Raw genomic sequence first — 20,697 nt, forward strand, 5'->3', positions numbered from 1 at the left:
GGAAGGAATGGATGCACACTGACACCTGACAGAGAGGAGGAAGGAATGGATGCACACTGACACCTGACAGAGAGGGGAGGAAGGAATGGATGCACACTGACACCTGACAGAGAGGGGAGGAAGGAATGGATGCACACTGACACCTGACAGAGAGGGGAGGAAGGAATGGATGCACACTGACACCTGACAGAGAGGAGGAAGGAATGGATGCACACTGACACCTGACAGAGAGGAGGAGGAAGTAATGAATGCACACTGACACCTGACAGAGAGGGGGGAGGAAGTAATGGATGCACACTGACACCTGACAGAGAGGGGTAGGAAGGGATTGATGCACATTGACACCTGACAGAGAGGGGAGGAAGGAATGGATGCACACTGACACCAGACAGAGAGGGAGGAAGGAATGGATGCACACTGACACCTGACAGAGAGGAGGAAGGAATGGATGCACACTGACACCTGACAGAGAGGGGAGGAAGGAATGGATGCACACTGACACCTGACAGAGAGGAGGAAGGAATGGATGCAAACTGACACCTGACAGAGAGGGGAGGAAGGAATGGATGCACACTGACACCTGACAGAGAGGAGGAGGAAGGAATGGGTGCACACTGACACCTGACAGAGAGGGGAGGAAGGAATGGATGCACACTGACACCTGACAGAGAGGAGGAAGGAATGGATGCACACTGACACCTGACAGAGAGGGGAGGAAGGAATGGATGCACACTGACACCTGACAGAGAGGGGAGGAAGGAATGGATGCACACTGACACCTGACAGAGAGGAGGAAGGAATGGATGCACACTGACACCTGACAGAGAGGAGGAGGAAGTAATGAATGCACACTGACACCTGACAGAGAGGGGGGAGGAAGTAATGGATGCACACTGACACCTGACAGAGAGGGGTAGGAAGGGATTGATGCACATTGACACCTGACAGAGAGGGGAGGAAGGAATGGATGCACACTGACACCAGACAGAGAGGGAGGAAGGAATGGATGCACACTGACACCTGACAGAGAGGAGGAAGGAATGGATGCACACTGACACCTGACAGAGAGGGGAGGAAGGAATGGATGCACACTGACACCTGACAGAGAGGAGGAAGGAATGGATGCAAACTGACACCTGACAGAGATGGGAGGAAGGAATGGATGCACACTGACACCTGACAGAGAGGAGGAGGAAGGAATGGGTGCACACTGACACCTGACAGAGAGGGGAGGAAGGAATGGATGCACACTGACACCTGACAGAGAGGAGGAAGGAATGGATGCACACTGACACCTGACAGAGAGGGGAGGAAGGAATGGATGCACTCTGGCACCTGAGAGAGAGGGGAGGAATGGATGCACACTGACACCTGACAGAGAGGAGGAGGGTATGGATGCACACTGACACCTGACAGAGAGGGTAGGAAGGAATGGGTGCACACTGACACCTGACAGAGAGGGACAGGAAGGAATGGATGCACACTGACACCTGACAGAGAGGGACAGGAAGGAATGGATGCACACTGACACTTGCAGTGACAGGAAGGAATGGGTGCACACTGACACCTGACAGAGAGGGAAGGATGGAATGAATGCACAGTGACACTTGCAGTGACAGGAAGGAATGAATGCACACTGATACTTGACAGAGAGGGGGAGGGATGGCTGCCAGGATGTAACCCACCGGTTGAGCACCAAGTGGCCCAGAGCAGGGGGGGCGGGTGATAGGCTGGGACGGGTAGCGGGGGGGGGGGGGGGGGGGGGGAAGGGGGACGAAGACACATACAAGAAGCTCGTTAAGTGGCGCCTAATTACCGGCACTTCCTAGTGGGAAGACCGCTGCATCCACAACACTGACTGCTTCCTCTTTCACGGACTGACGAAGAGACTATAATGCTCAGCGTGACGGGTGCAGTCCAGGCTCCTCAACTCAGTGCCTCATAGTCCCGGGTGTGTCTCTTCCTACACGTGCCTCACAGTAGTGCTGTGCCTCTCTCTGTGTGTCTCACAGCCCTGTGCCTCTCTCTCTGTGTCTCACAGCCCTGCGCCTCTCTCTCTGTGTTTCACAGTCCTGTGCCTCTCTCTGTCTGTCTCTGAGCCCTGTGCCTCTCTCTGTGTGTCTCACAGCCCTGTGCCTCTCTCTCTCTCTGTGTCTCACAGCCCTGCGCCTCTCTGTGTGTCTCACAGCCCTGCGCCTCTCTCTCTCTCTGTCTCACAGCCCTGCGCCTCTCTCTCTGTGTTTCACAGTCCTGTGCCTCTCTCTCTGTGTGTCTCACAGCCCTGTGCCTCTCTCTGTGTGTTTCACAGTCCTGTGCCTCTCTCTGTCTGTCTCAGAGCCCTGTGCCTCTCTCTGTGTGTCTCACAGCCCTGTGCCTCTCTCTCTCTCTGTGTCTCACAGCCCTGCGCCTCTCTGTGTGTCTCACAGCCCTGCGCCTCTCTCTCTCTCTGTCTCACAGCCCTGTGCCTCTCTCTCTCTGTGTCTCACAGTCCTGTGCCTCTCTCTCTCTCTGTGTCTCACAGCCCTGCGCCTCTCTCTCTGTGTCTCACAGCCCTGTGCCTCTCTCTGTGTGTCTCACAGCCCTGTGCCTCTCTCTGTGTCTCACAGCCCTGTGCCTCTCCTCTCTGTGTCTCACAGCCCTGTGTCTCTCTCTCTCTCTCTGTCTAACAGTCCTGTGCCTCTCTCTCTCTGTGTGTCTCACAGCCCCGCGCCTTTCTTTGTGTGTCTCACAGCCCTGTGCCTCTCTCTCTCTGTCTCAGAGCCATGTGCCTCTCTCTGTGTGTCTCACAGTCCTGTGTCTCTCTGTGTGTCTTACAGCCCTGTGCCTCTCTCTGTGTGTCTCACAGCCCGGTGTCTCTGCGTGTGTGTCACAGTCCTGCCTCTCTCTGTGTGTCTCGCAGTCTTGTGTCTCTCTCTGTGTGTCTCAAAGCCCTGTGCCTCTCTCTCTCTCTCTCTCTCTCTCTCTCTCTCTGTCTCATAGTCCTGCGCCTCTCGCTCTCTCTGTCTCTTTCGATGAGTCTCCTCGTCCTGGCTGAGCCTCTTTCTAGGTGTCTCAGAGTCTAGCGGGTTCGATCTTTGGATCTCCTAGTCCTAGTCTCTCATCTCATTCATTGCGTGTGTCACACTCTGGAGGGGTCTATGGAGCTCCCAGTCCCAGGTGTCTCTTCCATCGCATGTCTCACAGTCTGGAGGGGTCTGTGGAGCTCCCAGTCCCGGGTGTCTCTTCCATAGCGTCTCTCACAGTCTCAGGGGTCTATGGAGCTCCCAGTCTCGGGTGTCTTTTCTATAGCGTCTCTCACAGTCTCAGGGGTCTATAGAGCTCCCAGTCTCGGGTGTCTCTTCTATAGCGTGTCTCACAGTCTCAGGGGTCTATAGAGCTCCCAGTCTCGGGTGTCTCTTCCATCGCGTGTCTCACAGTCTGGAGGGGTCTATAGAGCTCCCAGTCTCGGGTGTCTCTTACATCACATGCCTCACAGTCTGGAGAGGTCTATGGAGCTCCCAGTCCCGGGTGTCTCATTCATCGCGCGTCTCTCACAGTCTCAGGGATCTATAGAGCTCCCAGTCTCGGGTGTCTCTTCCATCGCATGACTCACAGTCTGGAGGGGTCTATAGAGCTCCCAGTCTCGGGTGTCTCTTCCATCGCGTGTCTCACAGTCTGGAGGGGTCTATGGAGCTCCCAGTCCCGGGTGTCTCTTCCATCGCGTGTCTCACAGTCTGGAGAGGTCTATGGAGCTCACAGTCCCGGGTGTCTCTTCCATCGCATGACTCACAGTCTGGAGGGGTCTATAGAGCTCCCAGTCTCGGGTGTCTCTTCCATCGCGTGTCTCACAGTCTGGAGGGGTCTATGGAGCTCACAGTCCCGGGTGTCTCTCCCATCGCGTGTCTCACAGTCTGGAGGGGTCTATGGAGCTCCCAGTACAGGGCGTCTCTTCCATCGCGTGTCTCACAGTCTGGACTGGAGGGGTCTACGGAGCTCCCAGTCCCGGGTGTCTCTCCCCTCACATGTCCTACAGTCTGGAGGGGTCTATGGGGCTCCCAGTCCCGGCTGTCTCTTCCATCGAGTGTCTCACAGTCTGGAGAGGTCTATGGAGCTCACAGTCCCGGGTGTCTCTCCCATCGCATGTCTCACAGTATGGAGGGGTCTATGGGGCTCCCAGTCCCGGGTGTCTCTTACATCACATGCCTCACAGTCTGGAGGGGTCTATGGATCTCCCAGTCCCGGGTGTCTCTTCCATCGCATCTCTCACAGTCTCAGGGGTCTCTGAAGCTCACAGTCCCGGGTGTCTCTCCCATCGCGTGTCTCACAGTCTGGACTGGAGGGGTCCATGGAGCTCCCGGTCCCTGGTCACCTCATCCGACCTAGGGCTCTGAACGTGCCCCACCTATCCCGGACCACACATAGGGCTCTACGCCTGGACGTGCCCACCCATCCCGGACCACACCTAGGGCCGGACCACACCTAGGGCTCTGGACCTGGACGTGCCCACCCATCCAGCACCACACCTAGGGCTCTGGACCTGGACGTGCCCACCCATCCTGCACCACACCTAGGGCTCTGGACCTGGACGTGCCCACCCACCCTGGACAACACCTAGGGACCTGGACGTGCCCACCCATCCTGGACCACACCTAGGGCTCTGGACCTGGACGTGCCCACCCATTCTGCACCACACCTAGGGCTCTGGACCTGGACGTGCCCACCCACCCTGGACAACACCTAGGGACCTGGACGTGCTTCTCCCATCCTGGACGGTAGCTCCTGCTCCATCCAACCCTAGATGATACCACCTGGACGATACCACGTGCTCCACCCATCCCAGGACTGTTCCAAGAGCTCCACCCCCACCAGGACACCCACGGGACCACACCTAGGGCTCTGGATCTGGACTGTACCAGGTGCTCCACCCATCCCTGGACTGTACAATGTGCTCCACCCACACCTGGACAGTACATGGAGGTCCACCCACCCCTGGACTGTACCATGAGCTCCACCAACAGCTGGACTGTACCAGGAGCTCCGCCCACCCCTGGACTGTACCAGGAGGAGCTCCACCCACACTTGGATTGCACCTACAGTTCCTCCACACCTGCACTGAATTAGGATCTCCACCACACCTAGTTCCGCAAATATTGACTGTTCCTGATCCACCCATGAGTTGATCGTTACCTGAAGCCTCTACCCCTGGACTGGGCCTGCACTCCTCTGACGGCTTTGAATTTACCTGTAACACACTGAACATAAACTCAACCGTCCACACACCTGGACTGTTTCCCGCTGCCCACACAGCTGGACTGTGTCTGCCTCCCACACACCTGGGCTGTGCTTGACTCCCACACACCTGGACTGTGCCTGCTTCTCACACACCTGGGCTGTGCTTACCTCCCATACAGCTGGACAGGAACTGCACCCCACACACCTGGGCTGAGTCTGCCTCCCACACACATCAACTGTGTCAGCCTCCCACACACCTGGACTGTGCCTGCCTCCCACACACCTGGGCTGTGCTTGCCTCCCACACACCTGGACTGTGCCTGCTTCTCACACACCTGGGCTGTGCTTACCTCCCACACAGCTGGACAGGAACTGCACCCCACACACCTGGGCTGTGCCTGCCTCCCACACACATCAACTGTGCCAGCCTCCCACACACCTGGACTGTGCCTGCCTCCCACACACCTGGGCTGTACTTGCCTTCCACACACATGGACAGGTCCTGCACCCCACACACCTGGACTATGCCTGCACTCCTCTGATGACTTTAAATGTACCTGTAACACACTGCACATAAAGTCAACCGTCCACACACTTGGACTGTTCCTGCCGCCCACACACCTGGTCTGTCCCTGCCTCCTACACACCTGGACTGTACCTGCCTCCCACTTGGGCTGTGCTTGTCTCCCACACACCTGGTCTGTCCCTGCCTCCTACACACCTGGACTGTGCCTGCCTCCTACCTGGGCTGTGCTTGTCTCCCACACACCTAGACTGTGCCTGCCTGCCACACACCTGGACAGGCCCTGTCCCCCACACACCTGTACTGTTCCTTCCTCCCACGCACCTGGACTGTTCCTGCCTCCCATTCACCAGGACTGTGCCTGCCTTACATACACCTGGACTGTGCTTTCCTGCCTCCCACACACTTGGATTGTGCCTGACTTCTACACACCTGGACTGTGCCTGACTCCCACTCGCCTGGCCTGGGCCTGCCTCCCCACATATAGACTGTTCCTGCCTCCCACTCACCTGGACTGCACCTGCCTCCGACACACCTGGCCTGTGCCTGCCTCACACACCCGGACTGCGCCTGCCTCCCACACACCTGGCCTTTGCCTGCCTCCCACTCACCTGGACTGCGCCTGCCTCCCACACACCTAGACTGCGCCTGCCTCCCACTCACCTGGACTGCACCTCCCTCACACACACCTGGACTGTGCCTGCCTCCCACACACCTGGACTGTGCCTGCCTCACAAACACCTGGACTGTGCCTGCCTGCCTCCCACACACTTGAATTGTGCGGCCTCCCACTCACCTGGACTGCACCTGCCTCCCACGCTCCTGGGCTGCTCCTGCCTCCCACTCACCTGGACTGTGCCTGCCTGCCACACCCCTGGACTGTGCATGACTCTCACTCACCTGGACTGTGCCTGCCTCCTCACATCTGAACTGCGCCTGCCTCCAACACACCTGGACTGTGCATGCCTCCCACTCACCTTGACTGCCCCCACACAACATGACTGTGCATGACTCCCACTCACCTGGACTGTGCATGCCTCCCACACATCTGGACTGCGCCTCCCTCCCTCCCACCTGGACTGCACCTGCCTCTCACACACCTGGACTGTGCATGCCTCCCACACACCTGGACTGTGCATGCCTCCCACTCACCTGGCCTGTATCTGCCTCCACACATCTGGACTGTGCCTGCCTCCCACACACCTGTACTTCCCCACACACCTGGACTATGCCTGCCTCCCACACACCTGGACTGTGCCTGCCTCCCCCCACCTGGACTTTACGTGGGTCACACAGGCCAGCACCTACCTTGGGCCACCCTGCACATACGGGGAAGCCATTACCGGAGTGTTCCCAAATCCAGGCCCTGTACCTGAGACCCTGGCGCTTGGTCTGTGCAAGGAGCATTGTCACGCCTGGTCTGTAGTTGAGCCCCCACATACACCTGTAACTAAAGCCCCCGCATCTGAACTGTACATGAAGAGCCACTGACCAGTGCCCCGCGCTTAGACGGTGTTCGGAGCCCCCTGACCTGACCTGTACCCCGAGATTTCCCGCCACCTCACTGTGCCCGGAAGACCGCCATAACTGGACTGTACTCAGGCCACTCTTGCGTAACTGGACTGTGGTTAAATCAGCCCCACACTTGACTCTGCCCGTCACTCCCGACCTAGAGTGTATCAGAAGCCAAGTCTGGACTGCACCTGGAGACCCCCAGACGTGAAATGTATCGAAAGACTCCACTGCCACCAGCTGACTACGGCGGAAGCCCCACAACAAAATGTGACTGCATTCTTAGCGCGCTCACACAACTTTGCTGCACTCAGAGTCCTAATAACACGCAGTGCTAAGACCCCAAACCCTGACTGCATCTGGCCCTCGCAGGTGGTCTGTACCTGCCCCCATATATACCTGGAATGTACCCACCCCCCACACATATACTGCACTGTGCCTGTTTCCCACACACCTGTACTGTACCTGCCCCCACACATACACTGTACTGTACCTGCATCTCACACCCCTGCACTGTACCTGCCTCCCACACACCTATACTGTACCTGCCCCCACACACCTGGACTGTATCTGCCTCCCACACACCTATACTGTACCTGCCTACACACACCTGTACTGTACCTGTCCCCATACATACACTGTACTGGACCTGCATCTCACACCCTTGCACTGTGTCTGTATCCCACACACCTATACTGTACCTGCCCCCACATACCTGGACTGGACCTGTCCCCATGCATACACTGTACTGGACTTGCATCTCAAACCCTTGCACTGTGCCTGCCTCCCACACACCTAGACTGTACCTGCCCACATACACACCTACCTGGATTGTACCTGCATCTCACACCCCTTCACTGTGCCTGCCTCCCACACATCTGGACTATACCTGTCTCCACACATATACTGCACTGTACCTGCATCTCACACCCCTGCACTGTGCCTGCCTCCCACACACATGGACTGTACAAGCCCCCATACACACCTACCTGGACTGTACCTGTCCCCACACAAATGCAGTACTGTACCTGTACCCCACACACCTGCACTGTGCCTGCCTCCTACACACCTGGACTGTACCTGTCCCACACATACACTGTACTGTACCTGCATCTCACACCCCTGCACTGTGCCTGCCTCCCACACACCTGGACTGTACCTGCCCCCACACACCTGGACTGTACCTGTCCCCACACATACACTGTACTGTACCTGTATCTCACACCCCTGCAGTGTGCCTGCCTCCCACACACCTGCACTGTTCCTGCCCCCATACACATCTATCTGGACTGGACCTGCCCCCACACAGACACTGTACTGTACCTGCCCCCACACACCGGGACTGTACCTGTCCCCACACATACACTGTTCTGTACCTGTATCTCACACCCCTGCACTGTGATGGCCTCCCACACACCTGCACTGTGCCTGCCTCCCACACACCTGGACTGTACCTGCCCACATACACACCTACCTGGACTGTACCTGCCCCCACACACACCTACCTGGAGTGTACCTGTCCCCACACATACACTGTACTGTACCTGTATCTCACACCCCTGCACAGTGTCGGCCTCCCACACAACTGCACTGTACCTGCCCCCACACACATCTACCTGGACTGTACCTGCCCCTACACATACACTGAACTGTACCTGCCCACATACATACCTACCTGGACTATACCTGTCCCCACACATATACTACACTGTACCTGCATCTTATACCCCTGCACTGTGCCTGCCCCCCACACACCTGGACTGCACCTGTCCCCACACATACACTGTACTGTACCTGCATCTCACAGCCCTGCACTGTGCCTGCCTCTCACACACCTGGACTGTACCTGCCCCAATACACATCTACCTGGACTGTACCTGTCCCCACACATATACTACACTGTACCTGCATCTTATACTCCCACACTTTGCCTGCCTCCCACACACGAAGACTGTACCTGCCTCCACACATACACTGTACTGTACCTGCATCTCACAGCCCTGCACTGTGCCTGCCTCCCACACACCTGGACTGTATCTGCCCCAATACACATCTACCTGGACTGTACCTGTCCCCACACATATACTACACTGTACCTGCATCTTATACGTCCGCACTGTGCCTGCCTCCCACACACCTGGACTGTACCTGCCCTTACACATACGCAGTATTGTACCTGCACCCCACGCCCCTGCACTGTGCCTAGCTCCCACACACCTGGACTGTACCTGTCCCCATACACACCTACCTAGACTGTACCTGCCCCCATACACACCTACCTGGACTCTACCTGCCCCCACACATACACTGTACTGTACCTGCATCTTACACCCCTGCACTGTGCCTGCCCCCCACACCTGGACTGTACCTGCCCACATACACACCTACCTGGACTGCACCTATTCCCACACATACACTATACTGTACCTGCATCTCACACCCCTGCACTGTTCCTGCCTTCCACACACCTGGACTGTACCTGCCCCCACACATTCACTGTTCTGTACCTGCATCTCACACCCCTGCACTGTGCCTGCCTCCCACACACCTGGACTGTACCTGCCCCCATACTCACCTACCTGGACTGTACCTGCCCCCATACACACCTACCTGGACTCCACCAGCCCCCACACATACACTGTACCGTATCTGCATCTTACACCCCTGCACTGCACCTGCCTCCCACACCTGGACTGTACCTGCTCACATACACACCTACCTGGACTGTACCTGTCCCCACACATACACTCAACTGTACCTGCCTCCCACACACCTAGGCTATACCTGCCCTGTACCCATCTACATGCACCTGGACTGCACCTGCACCACACATACACCTGAAGTCTATCCACCCCAATACACACCTGGGCTGTACCTGCCCACCAAACACAGCTGTGCTGTACCTGCCCACCAAACAAAACTGCACAGTACTTGCCACCAACTCAGTTAGGTGTCACTTGCTAACATACATCTGAACCATATACAGTATGTCCCCACACATACACCTGGATGGCACACACACAGACACACAAAACTGGACTGAACATGCCCCCACATGCATTTGGACTGTAACTACCACCAGACATACATTTACTGCACCGGATCTCCCACACTCACTTGGGGACACCTGGACTGTACCTGCCCTCCACACATGCACCTGGATTGCATCTGCTCCCACACACCTAGACTATACGTGTCCCAACACTTACACCTGGACTGTACCTACCCCCACACATACACCTGACTGCTCCTGCTTTCTTACACAGTTGGATTGTACCGGTATGCATACACTTGGACTGCACCTGCCCCCACACATCTTGACAGTACATGCCCCACAAATACATCTGAAATACACCCCAAACACACTTGGAGGGCACTCACCCTCACCTAGACAGTACATCTCCCTACATACACACCTGGACTGTACCTGCCCCCAAGCACCTGGAAGGCACCTGCCCACATACACACACTCCCACACACATCTGAACGTGACCTCTGCCCACAAACACACCTTGACTGTACCTGCTCCCAAACACACCTGGATGGCATCTGCCCACACACTCATCTGGACTGCACCTGCTTCCACACATGCACCTGACCTATCCCTACCCCAAAACACACTTAGACTGTACCTGCCCACAAACACACATGGATGGCACCTGCCCCTACACACCTGGAAAGTGCATGCCCCCACAACAAACCTGAACTGTACCTACCCCAGTACATACTTAGACTGTACCTGTCCCCAAACACATCTGGATGGCACCTGCCCAAACACACATGTGGAATGCACCTGCCCCCACACATTCACTGGACGTATACCTACCCCGATACACACTTAGACAGTACCTGCCCACAAACACACCTGGATGGCACCTGACCCCACAAACCTGGACAGTGCATGCCCCCACAATACACCTGAACTATACCTACCCCTATACAGAATTAGACTGTACCTGTCTCCAAACACACCTGGATGGCACCTTCCCACACACACACACTTGGACTGCACCTGCCCCGTCACATACACCTGACCTATTCCACCCCTACACACTTACTGTTCCTGCCCCCAAACACACTTGAGTGGCACCAGCCCCCACACACCTGGATATCACCTGCCCCCACACATACACCTGAACTGCTCCTGCTTCCTTACACAGTTGGATTGTACCTGCCCTTTATGCATACACCTGGACTGCACCTGCCCCCACACATCTTGACAGTACATGCCCCACACATACATCTGAAATACACCCCAAACACACTTGGAGGGCACCCCCCCTCACACACACCTAGACAGTACCTCTCCCCACGTACACACCTGGACTGTACTTGCCCCCAAGCACACCAGGATGGCACCTGCCCACATACACATACACTCTCACACACATCTGAACATGACCTCTGCCCACAAACACACCTTGACTGTACCTGCTCCCATACACACCTGGGTCGCATCTGCCCACACACACACCTGGACTGCACCAGCTTCCACACATGCATTTGACCTATATCTACCCTGATACACACTTAGACTGTTCCTGCCCACAAGCACACCTGGATGGCACCTGCCCCTACACACCTGGACAGTGCATGCCCCCACAATAAACCTGAACTATACCTACCCCAATACATACATAGACTGTACCTGTTCCCAAACACATCTGGATGGCACCTGCCCACACACACACCTGGAATGTACCTGTCCCCACACATACACCGGACCTATACCTACCCCCTACACACTCACTGTTCCTGCCCCCAAACGCACCTGAATGGTACCTGGACTGCACCTGCTCCCACACATACATCTGACCTATAAATACCCAGATACACACTTAGACTGTACCTGCCCACAAACACACCTGGATGGCACCTAACCCCACAAACCTGGACAGTGCATGCCTCCACAATACACCTGAACTATACCTACCCAATACATACTTAGACTGTACCTGTCCCTAAACACACCTGGATGGCACCTGCTCACACACACACTTGGACTGCACCTGCCCCCTCACATACACCTGACCTATACCTACCCCCTACACACTTACTGTGCTTGCCCCCAAGCACACCTGAGTGGCACCTGCCCCCACACACCTGGACATCACCTGCCCCCACACATACAGCTGTACTGTACCTACCCCATACACGCTTAGAAAGTACCTGCCAAAAATACACCTGGATGGCACCTGCCCTCATACACACCTGGACTGCACCTGCCCCCTACGAACACACCTGAATGGTAACCCTCCCCACAAAATCATGACTGTACCTGTCCCCAAAAACACCTGGGTGGCACCTGCCCCCACACACCTGGACTGCACCTGCCCCTACACGCTTAGACTGTACCTGCCAAAAAACACACCTGGATGGCACCTGCCCCTACACATACACCTGACGTGTACCTACCCCATACACGCTTAGACTGTACCTGCCAAAAAACACACCTGGGTGGCACCTGCCCCCACACATATACCTTAACTGTACCTACCCCCATACACACTTGGACTGTATCTGTCCCTACACATATGGGTTATATCCGAAGCTCAACAGTATTGGCTCACACAGCACCCCCACAACGGAGCTGTGTCAGAGCACATTTTCAATTCTGCGCTCAGACCACCCACACCTGAAATGACCTGTATCTGGAGAATTCACACAGCTGGGCTATACTTAAAACACTCCCTCTGGCAGTGTACCCACCCTCCCCACCCCCGTCTAGTGCACAGAACACCCTCAGACCTGGATTATACCTAGAACATCCTCACTCCTGGACTGTATCTGGAAACCCCTACTCCTGCAGTGTACCTGCCCCCCACACTCCTGTACTATACGTAAAACACCTTTCTAGAACTGCACCTGGAGAACCCACACTCTTGAACCTAGGGCACCCCCACTCTACATCTGCGCCTACAGAACTCCCACTCCTGGACTGTACCATCCCCACACACTCCTGTACGATACATAGAACACTTCTCCAGTACTGCAGCTGGAGAACCCACACTCCTGAACCTAGAGAACCCCCACTCTGGGCAGCACCTATAGAACCCCACTCCTCAACTGTACCTAGAAAACCCCAACTCCTGATCTGAACCTGCTGAACCCACACTCTTGAACTCTACCTAGAACATCCCCACTCTACAGCTGCACCTACACAACCCCCACTCCTGGACTGTACCTAGAAAACCCCAACTCCTGATCTGAACCTGCTGAACGCCCCCTCCTGGACTGTACCTGCCCCCTCACTCCCATTCTGTACCTAGAACACCTCCACTCCAGATGTGTACATGGAAAACCGACACTGCTGGACTATAGGTAGAGCGCTCCTGCTTCTGGGCTATGTGTAGAGCAGCCCCTCTCCTGGCCTGTATCTGCAGCACCCCAACACCTCACCATCACTCCTCTGGAAGCCACTTTTCAAGTCCTTCGTCTCTACTCACGTTTTGTAAAAGCTCCGGACTACCTGCAGTGTGTTTTTTTGGGGGATGGGAGGTCCGCAGACCTCCGGGGCAATAGAGGTGACATGTTGAAATACTGCCTTCTACCAAACATAGCATCCGTCTGTTAACACTAGGAGTTTGAGTGTGTACGCCCACATTCAAAACACCCCAGCACCAACGCGACCACCAACATCACTAGAACCATCTCCAGTTCCACCAACAATAATATCAAGACCACCACCACATGATCACAACCACAATCACCAACACCGTCACTCCACTGTCACCATCACTTCTACCTTCAAAACAACCAATATTACAGCCAGAATCAACACTACTACCCCCGCCATCACCACCACAACAACCAACACCTCTACACTGATTAGATCACCATGGGCACCACCACTAACTCAATCACCACAGTCACCATCTACACCTCAACCATCATATATCTGCAACATCTCTACCTCCACCACCAATCACCACGAACACCACTGCGTTCACCACCACAAACACCACCGCCACCTCTACCTTCACCACTACCAATTCAGCAACACCTCTAAATAAACCACCAATCACTATAACCAATCCAACCACAAACCTAACCAGATCCACTGCCACCACCACCATAACTAGCAACTACTGTTACCAACACCCCTCATGCCACAATCATAAGCACTACCATCAACCCATCAGCACTGCCACCCTTCCCACCAGCAGCCTCCCTATCACCATCACAAGCACCATCAGGACCACTGCCACCAATCACCTTTGCTACGGATGTCACAACCATCGGCACTGCCATCAACATCATCCCATACTGCCAAGCATAACAACCAGCACCACCAGCACCAACCCCACCCTCAATCATCATTCCACCAAAACACCACCAAGATCATGATTTCGGCCATCAAATTCACCACCCTCCACGCATCACTACTGACACCACCAACACAACTCCTATCTTCGTCCAGCACCGTACAGTCAAAAACACAGCCTTCACCAAATAAACAGGCATGGAATAACTGAAGAAATCTGCCACACATTGCTGGGCCACCTGGAGGACTTTCATACAGTCCATCACTGCAGGTCCCAAATATTGACACAATCTGCCCCCCTCCTTCGATGTCGCACAGACACTCTGATATGGGATAGTAAAAATGCCCATCCCAACAAGTCTCTGCACTTCTCTCTTTCTCCACCCATGCAAGCTCAGGACCAGATGTATACACAAAATCTCATACTGGACAACCCAGTGCAATAACCACCTTATCATATGAAATCATAAAGAGACCTGCAGGTAGCTGTTCAAAGCTACCAGCAGGCTGAAAACCCCCCAAAAAAGTGTGTCTATCCCTCACACTTTTTCATTCAACACACTGTGCTGCATCCCATAACAGGATAACTGCAACTGGACAGGCACAATACCGAAACACTCCCCACATAGAATCAAAGCAAAGATAACACCCTTCCAACCACATTTCAATCAATACCACCAACACACCTCCATAATCATGAGCACTGCTACCAAATCCATCACCCTACTTAAATCACTATTTCCACCACCAATACCACTACCACTGAGACCAACACCGCTGTCAATTACCATCACCACCTACATCACCACAAACACTCTCATCAGCCCCACCTCCCCCACCAACCACTAATCTCTCTAACATCACGACCACCACCATTTCCATCGCAACACCACTTGCACCACGTCGAAGACCAACACCACCTTTGACACCATTGTCTAATCACAACCCTCCCCAGTGACACCAGCGGCACCACTATCATCACCAACAGCACCTTCAAAGAACACCATTACTGTTACCAGCACCGCAATCACCACCATACAGTACACACACCAAAGATCCCCACCACCACCCAGTTCACGCCCCAAACAGTACTTTCTGTATTATCCAAAACTGCTTACCTGGTGGCGTCTTCACATCCTCACTCCACCGGTACCAGGAGCTGAGACCATTTAGGGAGACCACCAGGGAGCCACCGGGATGTGAATCTCAACCATAGACTGGCCCTCCGAGGAAGCCCTGCACCTCCACCGAGGACCAGACCAGCACCAAAGATCAGACCCACTTCATGGATCGAACCTCCTTTGTGGACCAGACCTCCTCGGTGTACCAATCATTGCCGCTCCAGAGATCCTTCAGAAACTGGACCTGGTGGTGAGCCTCCTTCATGGACCAGACCTCCTCCCGGGACCAGTCCTTGTTGCTCTGGAGATCCTCCAGAAACAGAAACTGGTACTCAGACTCCACTGTGGACCAGACCAGCTCCAAAAATCAGACCCACTGCATGGATCAAACCTTCATCGTGGACCAAACCTCCTCTGTGCACCAGTCCTTGCCACTCCAGAGATCCTTCAGAAACAGAACCTGGTGGTGAGCCTCCTTCATGGACCAGACCTCCTCCCTGGACCAGTCCTCAATGCTGCTCCGGAGATCCTTCAGAACTGGAACCTGGCACTGAACCTCCTGCGTGGACCAGACCTCTGTGGACTGGTCCTCCACACGACCTGACCTCCTCAGGGGACGGATCTTCAAGAGGGCCTCTTGGCACCATCAACTTACAGACCTCCTCCCTGGCCAGCCCTACAGCACAGACTGGATGCACAGACCCCGTTGATGGTCTGGATCTTCTCTGTGGACCAGATTCCCTGCAGACCAGACGTCTTATTTTCTGGGCTGAACGAACGATCAGGAGTGCAAACAAACTATGAAGGGCTCTGCATGGAGCTAGCCACTTTTAAAGGCAGACGGTACCACGTCTGCAGGCTGGATGGACAACCTCCATGGGCTGGACCACCTCCAAAGGGGGATGGATCACCTCCAGAGACTGGATGGAGCAACTCACAGGCAGGACCACCTCCACACGTTAGATGGACCACCTCCACAGGCGGGGTGGATCACCTCCACAGGTTAGATGGAGCAACTCCACAGGCGGGACCACCTCCACAGGCAGGATGGACCACCTCCACAGGTTAACGGACCAGGGATGAGTACATGTGGGGGGTCGGACCGACACCAGTGAACCAAGCGTGCTCACACCAGACCCCTGGGAACCAGACCTTCTCTAAACTGGACCTGTCCCGAACTGGACCTCACCTGGACCGCAGCAGGCTCCTTCAGAACCGGTACTCCCCCCGGACCGGATCCTCTTCCGAACTGGACGTCTCTGGATCGCAGCAGGCTCCCTACAAAACCAGAGCTCCTCTGAACTGGACCACTCCGGAACCGGGCTGCTTCCGAACTTGACAACTCCGGGATCGGACCAGACTGCTACCGACCAGGAAGTGCTCCGGACCGGTGGACCTCCTGACTGGACGACACCAGAACCATCCACCCCGAACCGGCGCTGCTCCGGAAAGGATGCTACTGAGAGGGACCGGGGGGCAGCTCTGATGAAGAGCTTTCTACCCCAGCGAGGGTCTCTGTGTGTCTGTCACCCTGCACAGTCTCTTCAGACACTCACTCTTCTCCACCGTCTCTCCTCCTCTGACACCCCCTCCTCTCACGAGTCTCCTCCCCCCACCCCCCCGCCCATCCTCGTCTCCTTCACGTCTCCCTCCTAATCCGCCCAAAGCAGCTGCGCTTTTAATGCACGGATCTGTAATCGGTTTTATTGTCAGCGCCTAATAAGTGAGAAGAGGAGGGCAGGGCGCGGGGTGAAGGCTCCGCTCAAGGACCCCCGCACCCCCACGTCCGAGGAGCCGGACTGAGGGCTCCTCTCTCCGACAGGCAGCGGAGATCCCTCTCTCTACCAGGAGCCTCGGGTTAGGCGCTCTCCACCGGGCTGCTGGGCGCTATCAAGGGGGGGGGGGGGGGGGGGGGGGTTGTTATTTTCTCCCCGTTCTGAGTTCTACTCCCCTCGACTCTGTCCAAACCCTTGTTCCATGGATCTTAGCATTAACTGACATCTTCCCCCCTCTCGTAGGCGCTCAGTCTCTCAACCCTCATCACCACATTGGGGCTCCCTGTTCTAAGGCCCCCAGTTTCAAGTCCTTCTGCTCTAAACCCCTCAGTTCCAACTTCCAGCCCATCTTTCATGGGCATCAATTCACCAAAATGCCAGGGATAACAGAAGTGACATCACATGCCCTTTGACCTCCACTTGCACTCACACACACATACACACAAATTCACACTTACACGACTCTCTCACATAAACACACTCCGGCTATCACACACAACACACACTTAACAGCATTTTATACTTCCCTCAGCTGCCATTGATTGACTCTAATAGTGAATACCATATAATTATTCACTATTAATAAACATTTGACAAAAACAAAGAGAGTGTGTAGGGAAATGCCTCCTTGGCATGGTTACCCCCTGACTTTTTTCCTTTTGTTGATGCCAGTTATGATTGAAAGTGTGCTGAGACCCTGCTAACCAGGCCCCAGCACCAGTGTTCTTTCCCTAAACTGTACCTTTGTTCCCACAATTGGCACAGCCCTGGCACCCAGATAAGTCCCTTGTAAATGGTACCGCTGGTACCAAGAGCCTGTAATGTTGCCGCAGGAAGTGGGCAAGACCACTTACAAGGAGCGGAAGGAGTTGGGGGCAGATACCCCCTGCAACAGGTGCGAGACGGATTGCACCAAGAGTGACACGGAGGGAGGGTAGAAATAAAGGTGGGGAAATGCGGGAAGTTTAGTTAGTTGCGGAGAACTGAGAATAAACGAGCACAGAACGTTACCCGGGCGTAGTTTCCTTATTTGCGTGCCAGCGACGTGCCCTCACAGGGCCCCGTGGCCAGGGAAGGTCTCTAAGGGCAGCAGCATGTATTATGCCACCCAGGGGACCCCTCACTCAGCACATGCACACTGCCTCACAGCTTGTGTGTGCTGGTGGGGAGAAAATGACTAAGTCGACATGGCACTCCCCTCAGAGTGCCATGCCCTCAACCCACTGTCTGTGGCATAGGTAAGTCACCCCTCTAGCAGGCCTTACAGCCCTAAGGCAGGGAGCACTATGCCACAGGTAAGGGCATAGTTGCATGAGCACTATGCCCCTACAGTGTCTAAGCCAAACCTTAGACATTGTAAGTGCAGGGTACCCATAAAGAGCATATGGTTTGGGAGTTTGTTAAACACAAACTCCACAGTTCCATAATGGCTACACTGAATACTGGGAAGTTTGGTATCAAACTTCTCAGCACAATAAATCCACACTGATGCCAGTGTGGGATTTATTGAGAAATGCACACAGAGGGCATCTTAGAGATGCCCCCTGTATACCAGTCCAACTACTAGTGGTAGGCTGACCAGTTTCTGCCACCCTGCCACATCCAGATGGGTGTCTGGCCAAATGGGATGAGTGCCTTTGTCACTCTGTGGCCAGGAACAAAGCCTGCACTGGGTGGAGGTGCTTCTCACCTCCCCCTGCAGGAACTTTAACACCTGGTGGTGAGCCTCAAAGGCTCAAGCCTGGTGTTAGAGAGCCCCAGGGCACTCCAGCTAGTGGAGATGGCCGCCCCCCCGGACACAGTGCTCACTTTTTGGTGGCAAATCCAGAGGAGATAATGAGGAAAACAAGGAGGAGTCACCCACCAGCCAGGACAGCCCCTAAGGTGTCCAGAGGTGAGGTGCCCCTTGCCTTAGGAAATCCTCCATCTTGTTTTGGAGGATTCCCCCAAATAGGATTAGGGATGTGCCCCCCTCCTCACAGGGAGGAGGCACAGAGGGGGTGTAGCCACCCTCAAGGACTGTAGCCATTGGCTACTGCCCCCGAACCTAAACACACCCCTAAATTGAGTATTTAGGGGCAAACCTGAACCCAGGAACTCAGATTCCTGATGACCTACATCAAGAAGAAGGACTGCTGACCTGATAGCCCCGCAGAGACAACAGAGATGACAACTGACTTGGCCAAAGCCCTACCGGCCTGTCTCCAGACTCAAAGAACCTGCACAGCGACGCATCCAGCGGGACCAAGAAACTCCAGTGGGCAGCGGCCCTGTCCAAACAACAACAAGGAAACCATCTTTAAAGGGACTACAGCTTTACTTCAGAAGCGTGAGTCCCCAACAATCTGCACCAGACACCCCTGGCGAGTGTCCGGAAGAACCAACACTGCAGAGAGGACCCCCAGTCGACTCCAACGACGTGGACACCATGAGACAAACTCGCTACACCCCCACAGCAATACCTGCAGAGAGGATCCAGAGGCTCCTCCTGACTGTGTCTGCCCGGTAACAAAGAAACCGATGCCTGGAAGAAGCACTGCACCCGCAGCCCCCAGGCCAGAGAGAAACCAACTACCAGTGCAGGAGTGACCAGCAGGTGGCCCTCATCCTTGCCCAGTCAGTGGCTGGCCAGAGAAGCCCCCCTGTGCCATGCCTGCATCACCAGAGTCGCCCCGGGTCTCTCCATTGATTTCTACCTAAAACCCAATACCTAATTCACACACTGCACCTGGCCGCCCATGTGCTGCTGAGGGTGTATTTTGTGTGCCTGTTTGTGACCCCCTGTGCTCTACAAAAAAACCCTGGTGTGCTCCCCGAGGACACAGGTACTTACCTGTTTGCAGACTGGAACCAGAGCACCCCTGGTCTCCATAGGCACCTATGCTATTTGGGCCCTCCTTTGACCTCTGCACCTGACCGGCCCTGTGCTGCTGGTGCTGGGTGATTGGGGTTGACTTGAACCCCCAACAGTAGGCTGCCTATGCCCCTGAGACTCAACTTTTAAGTGCTTTACTTGCCTGAGAAACTAACCAATACCTACCTCCCCCAGGAACTGTTGATTTTTGCAGTGTCCACTTTTAAAATAGCTTATTGTAATTTTTGCCAAAACTGTGTACATTACTGTTTTACCCCAAAGTTCCATACTTACCTATCCCAAGTACCTTACAATTTATGTACTTACTTGAATTCTGAATCTTGTAGTTCTGAAATAAGTTAAGAAAATAATATTTTTCTATATAAAAACCTATTGGCCTGGAATTGCCTTTGAGTGTGTGTTCCTCATTTATTGCC

The 20,697-nt window shown here is 54.8% G+C and overlaps 1 protein-coding gene across 1 annotated transcript in view; it reads right to left on the bottom strand.

The window, feature by feature from the left end:
* The window catches only part of FIBCD1 (fibrinogen C domain containing 1), a 498,989-nt gene extending 481,774 nt beyond the window's left edge, over positions 1-17,215 (bottom strand). The window contains exon 1 of the mRNA XM_069237071.1: positions 15,629-17,215. The gene's annotated coding sequence lies outside the window, so the exon portion shown is untranslated. The remainder of the gene's footprint in view (positions 1-15,628) is intronic.
* Between the last annotated feature and the right edge of the window lie 3,482 nt (positions 17,216-20,697).

Source organism: Pleurodeles waltl, chromosome 6 (genome assembly GCF_031143425.1).
Source record: "Pleurodeles waltl isolate 20211129_DDA chromosome 6, aPleWal1.hap1.20221129, whole genome shotgun sequence".
Classification (NCBI taxonomy): Eukaryota; Metazoa; Chordata; class Amphibia; order Caudata; family Salamandridae; genus Pleurodeles; species Pleurodeles waltl.